The 12,885-nt window shown below is 49.0% G+C and overlaps 1 protein-coding gene and 1 long non-coding RNA gene across 2 annotated transcripts in view; one reads left to right on the top strand and one right to left on the bottom strand.

Annotated features, from left to right (window-relative positions):
* The window catches only part of TOGARAM2 (TOG array regulator of axonemal microtubules 2), a 76,011-nt gene extending 65,645 nt beyond the window's left edge, over positions 1-10,366 (bottom strand). Inside the window, exon 1 of the mRNA XM_032239187.1 lies at positions 9,991-10,366. The gene's annotated coding sequence lies outside the window, so the exon portion shown is untranslated. The remainder of the gene's footprint in view (positions 1-9,990) is intronic.
* Positions 103-3,034, top strand: LOC116524104. Its single transcript, XR_004257178.1, has 2 exons — positions 103-568; positions 2,586-3,034. It is a non-coding gene; the product is annotated as an uncharacterized LOC116524104 (long non-coding RNA).
* Positions 10,367-12,885: the final 2,519 nt, after the last annotated feature.

Raw genomic sequence — 12,885 nt, 5'->3', positions numbered from 1 at the left:
AGCCCAGACTCTTGGGCAGAAATCCCAGGCTGGCATCCTCTCCCTGGAATGACAGCCAGTCCCACTCCTCACACTACCCCCTTCTAGCCCTCACCATCTGGGGGCACAGAGTGGGAGCCAAGGACACCATTTGTATGCAGGCTTGCAAACAGCCACTCGCCCAAAGACACTATGAATTTTCCCAGGCAGCTCCTCCCCATATTCCATATAGAGGAATCGGCAGGTGTGTGCAACACGCAGGGAGGGCTGGTGGGAGGCTAGCTACACCTCCTCGAGGCCCGCTGAAATGCCTGTACAGAGGTAGCTTCTTCCTGGGACTCTCTCCTCTTCCCTGAGACGGCCAGTAGGGAGCAAGGAAGGAGCAAGGAGGGCCAGTCAACTGTGACTGAGAACAAGATCCCCCTGGGGCAGGTGCTGGCCCCAAGCCAGAGGTCAATGGAACTCCTGAACTCCCTGCAGCAGAGACACACTTCTTCCAAACCAGGAACGGTGTCTGCATGGATTCCCCCAGGAGACAGGGATGAAGATGCCCAAGAGGTTACAGGCGGGGAAAGAGAGGCCTGGCAAGGTAAGCCCTGGCCCCAAGCCACACAGCTTGTGAGTGACAGCGAGTCACTATGGGAACCCAGGGCGGGGACGTGATAAGGCAGGTTTTGGTATCCCTCAGCTCTGCAGGGGGACAGTGTATGCACAGCTCCCCCAAAAGCCATCCTCACGTCACAGCTTGAGTCAGAGCTTCTAGAACACAGATCCAATGGTCGTGCCCTGCTGGACACCCCTCATGGCTCCTGCTGTCCTTGGAGTAAGGGCCAGACTCAGCACCATGGCCGCCAAGCCCCTCCAATCAGGCCCCACTGCATCCTCTTTCAGCTCCTGGGTTCTTCACACTCTGCCTCCACTGGATGGCCAAGCAATGCACACTCCCGAGGTGGGGCGGCCATGCTCTGTGCCAAGTGCTAGGGACACAGGAGGCAGCACAGCCCGTCCTCGGGAGCTGAGTGATGGAGAGGGGTCCCAGCAGGTAACGCCCTGCTCATTTCTGTGTTGCCTGCAATAAGGGAGCACAGGCAGGCTGCATCGATAGCAATGAGAGCTGTATTGATAGCACAGCCCTTAAGAACCAGGGCTCTGGCCAGGCACAGTGGCTCACGCCTATAATCCCAGCACTTTGGGAGGCCGGGGGCAGGCAGATCACAAGGTCAAGAGATTGAGACCAGCCTGGACAACATGGTGAAACCCTCTCTCTACTAAAAATACAAAAATTAGCTGGGTATGGTGGCACACGCCTATAGTCCCAGCTACTCAGGAGGCTGAGGCAGGAGAATCGCTTGAACCCAGGAGACAGAGATTGCAGTAACCTAAGATCTTGCCACTGCACTCCAGCCTGGGCAACAGACCGAGACTACATCTCAAAAAAAAAAAAAAGAGAGAAGCAGAGCTCTGAAGCCCCTGGATTCCAGACTGGACTCTGATCCCAGCAATGACATCTTAGGCAAGAAACAAATTCTCTGTCTTGGTTCTCCCTCCCTGGGGTGGCTCCAGTGACCCTCAGTGTGCCCCCCAGGCATAGAGCACACACTCATCCTCACTGTGACCATGGACAGAGAGTGAACCCAGGGGCAGTGAGGTGTGACATCCACATGAAACCCCTGAGGTAAGGAGCAGGCCAGGTGAGCAACATGTGTGGAAATCACTGAGGCAAACACAACCTGAGTCCCGGGCCTCAGGGGCAGCCAGGAGCTGCCCGGAAGGATAGGGGGCGCTCCAGGTGGGGAGGGGAGCCAGGCTGCCACCTAGAAGCTCTCTGGAACTCCACTGAAGAGATCTTAGAAAGGGACATGAATCCCAGGACTCAGTCATTTGTTGTGACTTCTTTTCTCATTCTAGAAAAATATTTTCAGCTGGGCGCAGTGGCTCACGCCTGTAATCCCAACACTTTGGGAGGCTGAGGCAGGCAGATCACTTGAGGTCAGGAGTTCGAGACCAACCTGGCCAACATGGTGAAATCCCATCTCTACTAAAAATACAACTGTTAGCCAGGTATGGTGGCGTGCACCTATAATCCCAGGTACCCTGGAGGCTGAGGCAGGAGAATCACTGGAACCCAGGAGGCAGAGGATGCAGTGAGCCAAGATCGCACTACTGCACTCCAGCCTGGGTGACAGAGCAAGACTCCACCTTAAAAAAAAAAAATACATATATATATATATATAAAAAATATATATATATATAAAATATATATATAAAATATATATCTTCATCTATATATTCATACTTAATTTTGTTTTCTTATATATATTATATATATTTATATTTATAAGAAATACATATTTAATATATAAAAATCCCCTTTATATATATAAGAAATATATATTTAATATATAAAAATATATATTATGTCTATAAATATGTATATTATATAAATAATATGTTTTTATATATTAAGTATTTCTTACATAATATAGAATATATGAATATATAGTATATATTATATAGAATATATTAAATATATATTTAATATATATATTTTAAGAATGAAAACAAAATTAATATATTCATACTTAATTTTGTTTTCTTTCTTAAAGAAGCCCCCAAATTGTTTAAGCCTCAACCTCGAAAAGCCTGGATCGACCCCTGGAGGAAGGGCAGCCAGACCCTTGGAAGAGGGTCAACAGCTACGAAGGAAGCCAGGTGTCGCCTGTCTCCTCCAGTGCCCAGTGCTCCCAGTCATCTCCCAACTCTCCTGGGTGTGCTCACACTGGCCTGGCCCACCCCAGAACTGATCAACAAACACTTGATGTGGATGCATTAAACCTGCTCATGATACAGACTCACAGGCCGGGAGGAGGGCTCTTGAAAGAATCAAGTAAGTAGCCCCCTCCACATCCACAGGGGATCGCCCCCACCAACCCCAGAAAGCCGCTCCAGATTTCAGAGACCAACATTCTATAACTTTCTGTGCTGATGAATTTGGTTAGTGGAAGACTACTAAATTCTGGTCCTGTTCCCTCAGTAAAAAATGTCACCAGGAGTCCTCTTGGCCCTTGTTGATTTGTAAGTGAACAAACCTGTTTCTATGTCTAGCACCATGAAGGACTAGGTATCCTAATCACATCTCCCTTTGCAAATGACCTGGACAGCCTGTGTCCGGATAGTCTCCCGATCACAGAGCTGGGCTATTAGCAGGGACTTCACTGAGGGGTCTTCTCCTCCCCTGCTCTGGGGTGCAGCTGTCATGCTCCTCCTCTCTCCTGGCCTTTGCGCATGCTGTTCCCTCTACCCCAAAAGCCTTTCCCATATCCCTTCCGACCCCTTACTTACACCTATCTCTGGCTGGACATGGTGGCTCACTCCTGTAAGCCCAGCACTTTTGGAGGCCAAAGTGGGCGGATTACCTGAGGTCAGGAGTTCAAGACCAGCCTGGCCAACATAGTGAAACCCCGTCTCTACCAAAAATACAAAAATTAGCTGGGCATGATGGTGCATGGCTGGAATCTCAGCTACTCATGAGGCTGAGGCAGGAGAATCGCTTGAGCCCAGAAGGCAGAGGTTGCAATGAGTCAAGATTGTGCCACTGCACTCCAGCCTGGGTGACAGAGATAACTCATCTCTTTTTGCTTTTTTTTATTTTGAGACAGAGTCTTGCTCTGTCAACCAGGCTGGAGTGCAGTGCCACAATGTTGGCTCACCACAACCTCTACCTCCCAGGTTCAAGCGATTCTCCTGCATCAGCCTCCCAAGTAGCTGGGACTACAGGCACATGCCACTAAGCCTGGCTAATTTTTTGTATTTTTAGTAGAGTCAGGGTTTCACCGTATTAGCCAGGATGGTCTCAAGCTCCTGACCTCGTGATCTGCCCACCTCAGCCTTCCAAAGTGCTGGCATTACAGGTGTGAGCCACCTCACCCAGCCTGAGACTTCATCTCAAAACAAAGACAAATCCTTATACCTATCTCCCTTACCAACTACCACCCCCTTTAGGGGAGCCCTTGCTGACTCTCTAGGACTAAAAGAGGTGCCTCTCCTCTGCCTTTCTAGGGCCAGCATTTCCCCATCACAGCACCGCTCATCCGCTGACTGTAACTGCTCGCTCTGTCCCAGCCCACCAGTCAGACACACAGACCTGGACTGTGAACTCCCTGGGGGCAGGATTCATGCCTTATGTCTCTAGCACCAGCCAGGGCCCATAACAGACATTCAACACAGGGGTTGAGAGAACGACATCAACCTGCCTGCACGTGGGAGAGGAGACAGCGGGCAGAATAAGAAACCCTCCCCTGCAACGTTCACCACTTCTCCCAGGACCAGACCTGAGGTCCAAGCTGCAGACCAGAGTCTGAGCCCCATGCATTGTATGGCTGGGAACAGGTAGGGGGAGCTCTGACCTCCTGTGCTGGTGTTGCCCCGTTATAATCCAGGACCATCCCAGGCCCAGCTGGAGGTCAGATCCCAGGGAGCATGTGGCATGAGGGAACCTCGTAGGGATCCTAGGAGGTGGAATGCTTAGACGCCACTTCATCTCTGCCTCTGGGGCCCACCCCTTGTAAGGCGTCCCCAGGCTAAGGATGGTTGGCATATGGCATGGCCAAGGCCCAGGCAAAGGGGAGAGAGAGTTGGTTCCAGTCCTGACTTTGTCACCATTACTGTGTGCCCTCCAATAAGTCCCTGCCCTCCTTGGGCTTCCAAACTGTCATTTGTGATCAGACACTGGGTGACCTCCTGGTCCCTTGGAGCCCTGATGCCCTGTGTCCTGGGCCCTGGCTTGGGCTGAGGAGAAGGGATGGAAGCCCCCCTCCCTTCACAGGCCACAAGCTCCCAGGCAGTGAAGCAGACAATGGAGGCAAGCTGACACTGCCTCCAGACTGACTCTGCGCTGACTCATCTCCCAAAATACCACTGCCCCACCCTCTTCAAGGCCAGCCCCAGCCCAGAGAGCCTGGAAAGCCCTGTTGGTACCACAGTCTGGGTGGGGGTGCTCAGACCCTGCCAAGGACACTGAACAGGCCCCTCCCGACCAGCACCTGCCGCTGGGCTGGTGCGTTCCCTGGGAAGTTCCTAGGAAACTCTAGAATAATATATGCAACCTAAGCACAGGATCAGAGACAGGACCCGGTCATGCCCCTCTTCTTACAGATGATGGAGTCACATGGGAATTCAGTGGTGTGACAGGGGGTGACAAGTCCTTCCGGTTATGCTGCTTGTGGCCCCGGCTGCCCTTCAGGGCTTCTCCCAAGAGAAGCCAACCCCTCGCCTCACATGGGGTGTGCCTCTCCCTCCTTTCTCCCCTTTCCAGAAAAGGTCATGTCAGAGAAGAGCAGCTCACTGCCCCACAGCCATAGGAAAGTGCGAGAGATGGAGGGCCAGGGGAGGGGAGGAGTTAACAGGTGAATAAATAACTCTGGAAGCTAACAGCAAAAAAGAATTTGATATATTTTTATAAGAACATGCAAAGAAATAAGAAATATGAAAATGTGCCAGTCGTGGTTGCTCACTTGGGAGGCTGAGGCAGGTGGATCACGTGAGGTCAGGAGTTCCAGACCAGCTTGGCTAACAGGGTGAAACCCCATTTCTACTAAAAATACAAAAAGTTAGCCGGGGGTAGTGCCAGGCACCTGTAATCCCAGCTCCTCCAGAGGCTGAGGCAGAAGAATCACTCGAACCTGGGAGGCGGAGGTTTCAGTGAGCCGAGATCATGCCATTGCACTCTGGCCTGGGCAACAAAAGCGAAATTCTGTCTCCCCCCACAAAAAAAAGACAATGTGTAAAATGCTCCCACACTTCCAGTTTATAAAAATTAATCAAGCGTATGTCTCACATACTTATAATATGTACATATTCCTATATGTATATTATCATTTTTCTAAAAAGCCTCCACCAGCGGAGCCCAGTGGGGAGCTGAAATTCTCTACCCTCCATCAGCAATGAGGACAGGCATAGGGATCTGAGGCAACGTCCTGCTTTTGCTGAGATGGCATCAGCAAGGCCCGATGGTGAACTCAACATCTAATTCCACCTAGATCTGTGTGCTACACCTAAACAGGGGAAACACCCTATAAAAAAAGAAGACAGAAGGGGATCTAGAATCTCCCAACACGATACCCAAAATGTCCGGGAGACAACTGAAAACCACTCATCCTACCAAGAACAGGTAAAATGAATGAGAAGAGGCAATCAATGATGCAGCGCCAAGATGCTGCGGACTGGAGGATTATCTAACATGGATTTTTAAACAGTCACAAAAATGCTTCAATTTGCAATTATGAACATGCTTAAAACACGTTGAAAAAAATAAAAAGTCTCAGCAAAGATACACAAAGCACAAAGGAAAACAACTGGAAGTTTTAGAACTAAAAAATACAGGTTGGGTATGGTGGCTCACACCTATAATCCCAGCCCTTTAGGAGGCTGAGGCGGGTGGATCACGAGGTCAAGAGATCAAGACCATCCTGACCAACATGGTGAAACTCTGTCTCTACTAAAAATACAAAAAAATTAGCTGGGCGTGGTGGTGCACACCTGTAGTCCCAGCTACTCGGGAGGCTGAGGCAGGAGAATTGCTTGAACCCGGGAGACAGAGATTGCAGTGAGCCGAGATTGTGCCACTGCACTCCAGCCTGGGTGACAGAGAAAGACTCTAAAAAAAAAAAAAAAAAAGATATATCATAATCAAAGTTCAGAAAACTAAAGGCAAAGAGAAAGTCTTGAAAGCAGCTAAACATCCCATTGCCTATAGAGAAACATAACACAAGTGAGAATGGATTTCTCATCAGAAGGCATGGACAACCAAGAGAATGGCAGATTTTTCCAATGTTGAAAGAAAAAAAAAACCTATAAACCCAGGATTCTATATTTTTCAAAAATATAGATGAAATCAAGACATTGTTAGGTAATGAAAACTAAGAGAATCTGTCACCATCAGATCCACCCAAAAGGAATGGCTAAGGGCAGGCTAGTCGTAGTGGCTCATTCCTGTAATCCTAGCACGGGGAGGCTGAGGCGGGATGATAACTTGAGGCCAGGAGTTTGAGACCAGCCTGGGAAACATAGCAAGACTCTGGTCTCTTAAAAAAAAAAAAAACATTTTTTTTTTTAAATTAGCTGGATGTGGTGAGGCACACTGTTGGTCCCAACTACTTGGGAGGCTGAGGTAGGAGGATTGCTTGAGCCCAGGAGTTTGAGGCTGCAGTGAGCCATGATCACACCACTGTACTGCAGCCTAGGTAACAAAGTGAGACTGTGACAAAGAAAGAAAGAAGAGAGAGAGAAAAAGAATGAGAGAGAGAGAGAGAGAGGGAAGAGACAGACACTAAGGAAAGTACTTCAAACAGAAAGGCGGTGATAAAAGAGGGAACCATAGAGTGGCTATCCAAGGAAGAAGGCAAGCAGGTGAGGACGGGCATCTGGATCAGAGCCTGGGGGAGCTGTTGCTCCAAGCACAGAAGGAAAACGCCAAATCTGTGTTGAAATCTGTTCTCCTCGTCACCCTGTGGGAGGGATGTCAGCCAATCACAGCCCATACAGAGGAAAGAGGGCGTGATGGGGCAGGACTCTAGACCACATCACGTGAGCAACAGTGAAGACATAAAGAGGACTCAGAGGCAAGCACGAGGGCTCCATTCCATCAGTGGTGGGACAACCAGCCACGCGGGATTGAACTTGGCCCTGTGGCTTGTATAGTAATTCACAGAAGTGTAGGAGGACAGAGTTCTTAACAAGTGGCTCTAACAAAAGGCTTTCCATTCATAGAGGTGTTCAAAAAGCCAGACAGCAGCAACCTTCCAGGACGTTTCATAGACAGCAGGCTCTTTCCACCCCAATCTCCCAGCCCCACCAAGAACCTTTCTAGCTCAGGGACCCCAGAATACGGAGGACATGTAAGACACAGTCCCCTGCCTGCCAGGTGGTGCCTATGTTCTATTCCAGCTATAGTCTGGAATCATGCCTTTGGCCAGACCTCCCTCAGGGCCAGTGGGAATCTCCAGCCCAGCCATTCTCCAAGTGTGTTTTGTGGAACAAATGAAGACTGTGGAAAGAAATATGGTAAGGTTAGGGCCAGGCGCGGTGGCTCAAGCCTGTAATCCTAGCACTTTGGGAGGCCGAGGCAGGTGGATCACGAGGTCAAGAGATCAAGACCATCCTGGTCAACACAGTGAAACCCCGTCTCTACTAAAACTACAAAACATTAGCTGGGCATGGTGGCGCGTGCCTGTAATCCCAGCTACTCAGGAGGCTGAGGCAGGAGAATTGCCTGAACCCAGGAGGCGGAGGTTGCAGTGAGCCGAGATCACGCCATTGCACTCCAGCCTGGGTAAAAAAAGCGAAACCCCGTCCCAAAAAAAAAAAAAAAAAAAAAAAAAAAAAGAAATATGGTAAGGTTCTATGGTAGGGGAAGTTCGGGAAACATGGGCTTCAGTAATGCTGAGGCTGGGTCTGAAGGTGGCGAGTTCTCTCAGTTATAACAGTCAGTGACACATAAACTCCTCGTTCCACTCTTTCCCCTCTTCTCACCACTGCACTTGACTAGTCTAAATAAATAATACTGGTGGGCGCAGTGGATCACGCCTGTAATCCAGCACTTGGGGAGGCCGAGGCAGGCGGATGGCCTGAGCTCAGGAGTCTGGTGACAAAAGAGCAAAATCACTCTAGGCAACATGGTGAAACCCCATCTCTACTAAAATACAAAATAATTAGCTGGGCGTGGTGGCATGTGCCTGTAATCCCAGTTACTTGGGAGTCTGAGGCAGGAGAATCACTTGAGCCTAGGAGGCAGAGGTTGCAGTGAGCTGAGATCACGCCACTGCGCTCCAGCTTGGGCAATGGAGTGAGACTTCGTCTCAAAAAATGAAATATAAATAAATAAATAATACTGAACTCATTTCTTACCTATCCCTCATCTCAGGGCCTTTAATATACACTGTGTATTATGATGTTCCAATAAAAGGTAGAATATGAAGCAATTTCCAAATCTATATGACCATATAAACCTGTTTGTTCATAAAATATCTCTTAAGATCAGAGTTTTCAAGAACACACATTACAAAACTCTGCAAAACTCTGCTCTAATCTGTTTCAAAGTTTCCAAAGCAACTAGCCCAGAACTTGAGCACAGTCAAATTAAACATTTATCATTCAATTTAAATAATATTTTACTTCTCAGAACCATCAAGAAAAGTCAGATCTCAAGAAAGGTGTCCAAGCTAGGCAAGGTGGCTCTCTCCCCACAGATGGCACAGGATTATCCTCATTGCTGCCCTTCAGAAAAGTCGTCAGAAGCGAAAAAGGAAGAAAAACTAGTTGGGAAATAATACCTCAGAGAAGACACAAAACCAGCCTCATGGGTCAGAGCAAGAGAACGTGTCTTCCCACCTCAAGAAACCTGATTGAGGATCCCCCCACACCCTCATCAGTCCTTTCTCTAGAAACTATACAGCTGAGTATGGTGACCCATACTCGTAATGCCAGCACTTTGGGAGGCCGAGGTAGGAGGATCTCTTGAGCCTGGGAGTCCCAGAACAGTCTGGGAGACCCCATAAGGAGACCCCATCTCTACAAAAAATTTCAAAATTATGGAGCTGGGCACAGTGGCTCATGCCTGTAATCCCAGCACTTTGAGAGGCCGAGGTGGGTGAATCACGAGGTCAGGAGTTCGAGACCAGCCTGGCCAATATGGTGAAACCCTGTCTCTATTAAACAAAAATTTTAAAAATAAATTGAAAAAAAAAATTAGTCAGGCATAGTGGCGCAGACCTGCAGACCCAGCTACTCAGGAAGCTGAGGTGAGAGGATTGCTTGAGCCTGGGAGGTTGAGGCTACAGTGAGCTCTGATCATACCACTGCGTTCCGGCTAGGCAACAGAGTGACATACTGTCATATAAAAAAAGAAAAGAAAAGAAACTATAAACTCCCACCAAACACAGGCCTTTTTGAGCAATTTCAACCCCCCTCTGGAATATAATTGACAAAAACTTTCCAGAGATTCCCACTCCGTACCTGAGGAGTCAGCCTTCAGGGGAGCTTTCAAAAGCAAGAAGTCCAGTCCCAGTCTGCAGCCCCCAGGCCTGCTGGGTCAAGCTGTCAGCCACGGCTCCCCAGGAGGGAGAGGTGGATGGGAGAGGACATACACTTCCTCCTCAAGGAGACCAGCCAGGGCCGGCCAGAGTGAGAGCCAGGCCCGAAGGTCTCTGGGCACTGGCTCTGTTTGATGTGAATGGAAGAAAAGATTCTTGTTTCTCACGGTTCCCCTGGGTGACAGTTACCATGGCTATAAATCCATTTTTGATGTCTGTCAGTAGCGAATTGAATAGAAAGAGTCCACTCTCTCAGAGCCGCAGTCAGACAGAGCCACGCAGGGGGAGGGAGGTTGACAGCAAGCTCAGGGTCAGCCAATGGACGCAGGAGGGTGCCTGGCTCCTGGGAGTCCCCCAGCGCCCCCCACCCAGGGCTTCTAATAGGGTGCACACGCAGCCCCGTGGCACTCGCCACCAGGGAGAAGCAACTTGACACAGCTAGATAGTGATTAACTCCCTTTCCCCACATTAATAAGCAGGACACCCCTGCTCTGAAGGCCATTCCCTAGAATGCCCCAAGAAAATGTTTCAAAGCAAGCCCCAGAGAGCGGGCCAGGATCCTAATGGTTCATTTGACCATCAGAGCTACCACTTACTATTTGCCAGTCCAAGCACTTTACATATTAGCTCATTTGTCTTCAAAACAACCCTTTGGGTAGGTACTCTTATTATCCCCACTTTATAGATGAAGAAACTGAGGCTCAGAGAGGCCGCTCAACTAGCAGTGGTCACAAAAGGATTAAAACCCAGTTTATCTAATTCTGCAGCAGCTCTACTCTCTTGTCAAGACTGCTGGAATCCAGACGCAGCTCTGTCCCTGGGGCCTCATGCAAATCATTAAACTTCTCTGAACCCCATTTTCCTATCTCAAAAATGAGCGAAAAAAAATTGTTCCTGCCTATGTCCTGGGACTTTTGTAAGAATTACATAGAAGACAATCCAAATTTAAGGAAGCGAAGAGAAAAAGAAAAGAAACGTTCATACCGTTCATGAGGCATCTACTGTGTGCCAGGGCAGTTACATTGTTACTCATAAGAGCTATCTCTCATTCCAAAGTGACTTTCTGAAACTTCTCTCTCATTCCAAGGTCAAAGGCCTGGTCAGAGACCTTGTCAGGAGGCTGGAGTCTAGATCCCAGCAGAGGTCTGTCTGGTGCCAAACAGACTTTTGTTTGGGCATTTTTGTTTTTCTTCTTGTACTCCAAGATGTCATGGGCACAAAAGTTAATGACCCACTGGCGCGAATGACCCAAGTCCCATTGGGCCTCTTGTCTTCTGGCATCCTCACATGCCCTGCCAGGGTAGCTTCCAACTTCTGCATTTGGGAAAGGTGCCCACCTGGGACCAAACCCCCTGCCTCCGACTCCACTGTAGCACTCACGACTGCTGCGCCACCTTCTGCCAGGCAATGCCCTTTACCTCTCAGACCCCAATAATCTCACATTTCAATGAGACTAAAACCAGGGATGAAAATCTCCATGGCAAATTTCAATCCTGCAGAGATGGCCGGCAGTGCAAACCTTGCAACACTCCTGAAGCCCAGCTAGCATCCTCCTGAAACCCCTGCACAGCGGATCACGGCACTCCATCCTAAAACACATGTGGCCCTTTGTCCTTCTCTCTGTGAATAATGGATGGCAGATTCTTCTGGTGAGACTGAAGAGCAAATACCCTGCCTTCCTCTCATGCTGATCTTCCCAGCACTCACTGCCTGCCAGCACCAATGGCCTCTTTCATCCTAGATGCAGAGAGAGCCAGCTTCCGAAATATTGACCACGATCACAGCAGAGGCAATGGCTCTTTCAGGACCTTTTAAAGGTAACACAGGGGAGTATTTCACCCAAACCATATTCAGTTCAACATGCACATTTTTCTTTTTCTTTTAAGACAGAGTCTCACTCTGTCGCCCTGGCTGGAGTGCAGTGACGTGATCTCCAGTCACTGCAACCTCCACCTCCTGGGCTCAGTGGTCCTCCCACCTCAGCCTCCTGGGCTCAGTGGTCCTCCCACCTCAGCCTCCTGGGCTCAGTGGTCCTCCCACCTCAGCCTCCTGGGCTCAGTGGTCCTCCCACCTCAGCCTCCTGAGCAGCTGGGACCACAGGCATGCACCACCACACTCAGCTATTATTTTCTGTATTTTCAGTAGAGACGAGGTTTTGCCGTGTTGCCAGGCTGGTCTCAATCTCCAGGACTCAGGCAATCCGCCCACCTCAGCCTCCCAAAGTCATGCACAATTTTCCTAGGGTGCATATGGGTGGGAGGAAAAGGACAAAGGTATAAAGGACCAAGATGGCCTCATTGCAACCAACAGAAACACTGAGGAAATGGGCAGCCTCTGTTGGGGGAGGGAGGAAGGGCAGGGAGTGAGGGAGAGAGGGAGGGAGGAGGGGAGAGACAGAATATGAGAGCAGAACATACCCATGAGGTCTAGAGACCAAGGTGGCCAAATGTAGAATTTGCTGTTATAAAAATAATAATAATAATTAAACTATTAAAAAGAGAGGACCTAGCTGGAAAAGAGATGAAGATAATGGGAATAAGTGGAAGAAGGTGTGGTTTTTTATCTATTGCTCTATTGACTCTATTGAAGCTAGTTTTGTAACATTGCTCATATTTTTTTACTGAACACCTGAGGGTGCTTATCCCCAGACACATTAAAGACCGTCTTACTGGCCCAGAGTGGTAATCACGACACTTTGAGAGGCCAAGGTGGGCAGATCACCCGAAGTCAGGAGTTTGAGACCAGCCTGGCCAACATGGCAAAACCCTGTCTCTACTAAAAACACAAAAATTAGCCAGATGTGGTGGCATGCTCCTGT

This window comes from Sapajus apella, unplaced genomic scaffold (assembly GCF_009761245.1).
Source record: "Sapajus apella isolate SASKATOON/1434 unplaced genomic scaffold, GSC_monkey_1.0 scaffold44, whole genome shotgun sequence".
NCBI classification, from domain to species: Eukaryota; Metazoa; Chordata; class Mammalia; order Primates; family Cebidae; genus Sapajus; species Sapajus apella.
Note: the sequence above shows the minus strand (reverse complement) of the source record. Positions and strands in the feature narration are given on the sequence as shown.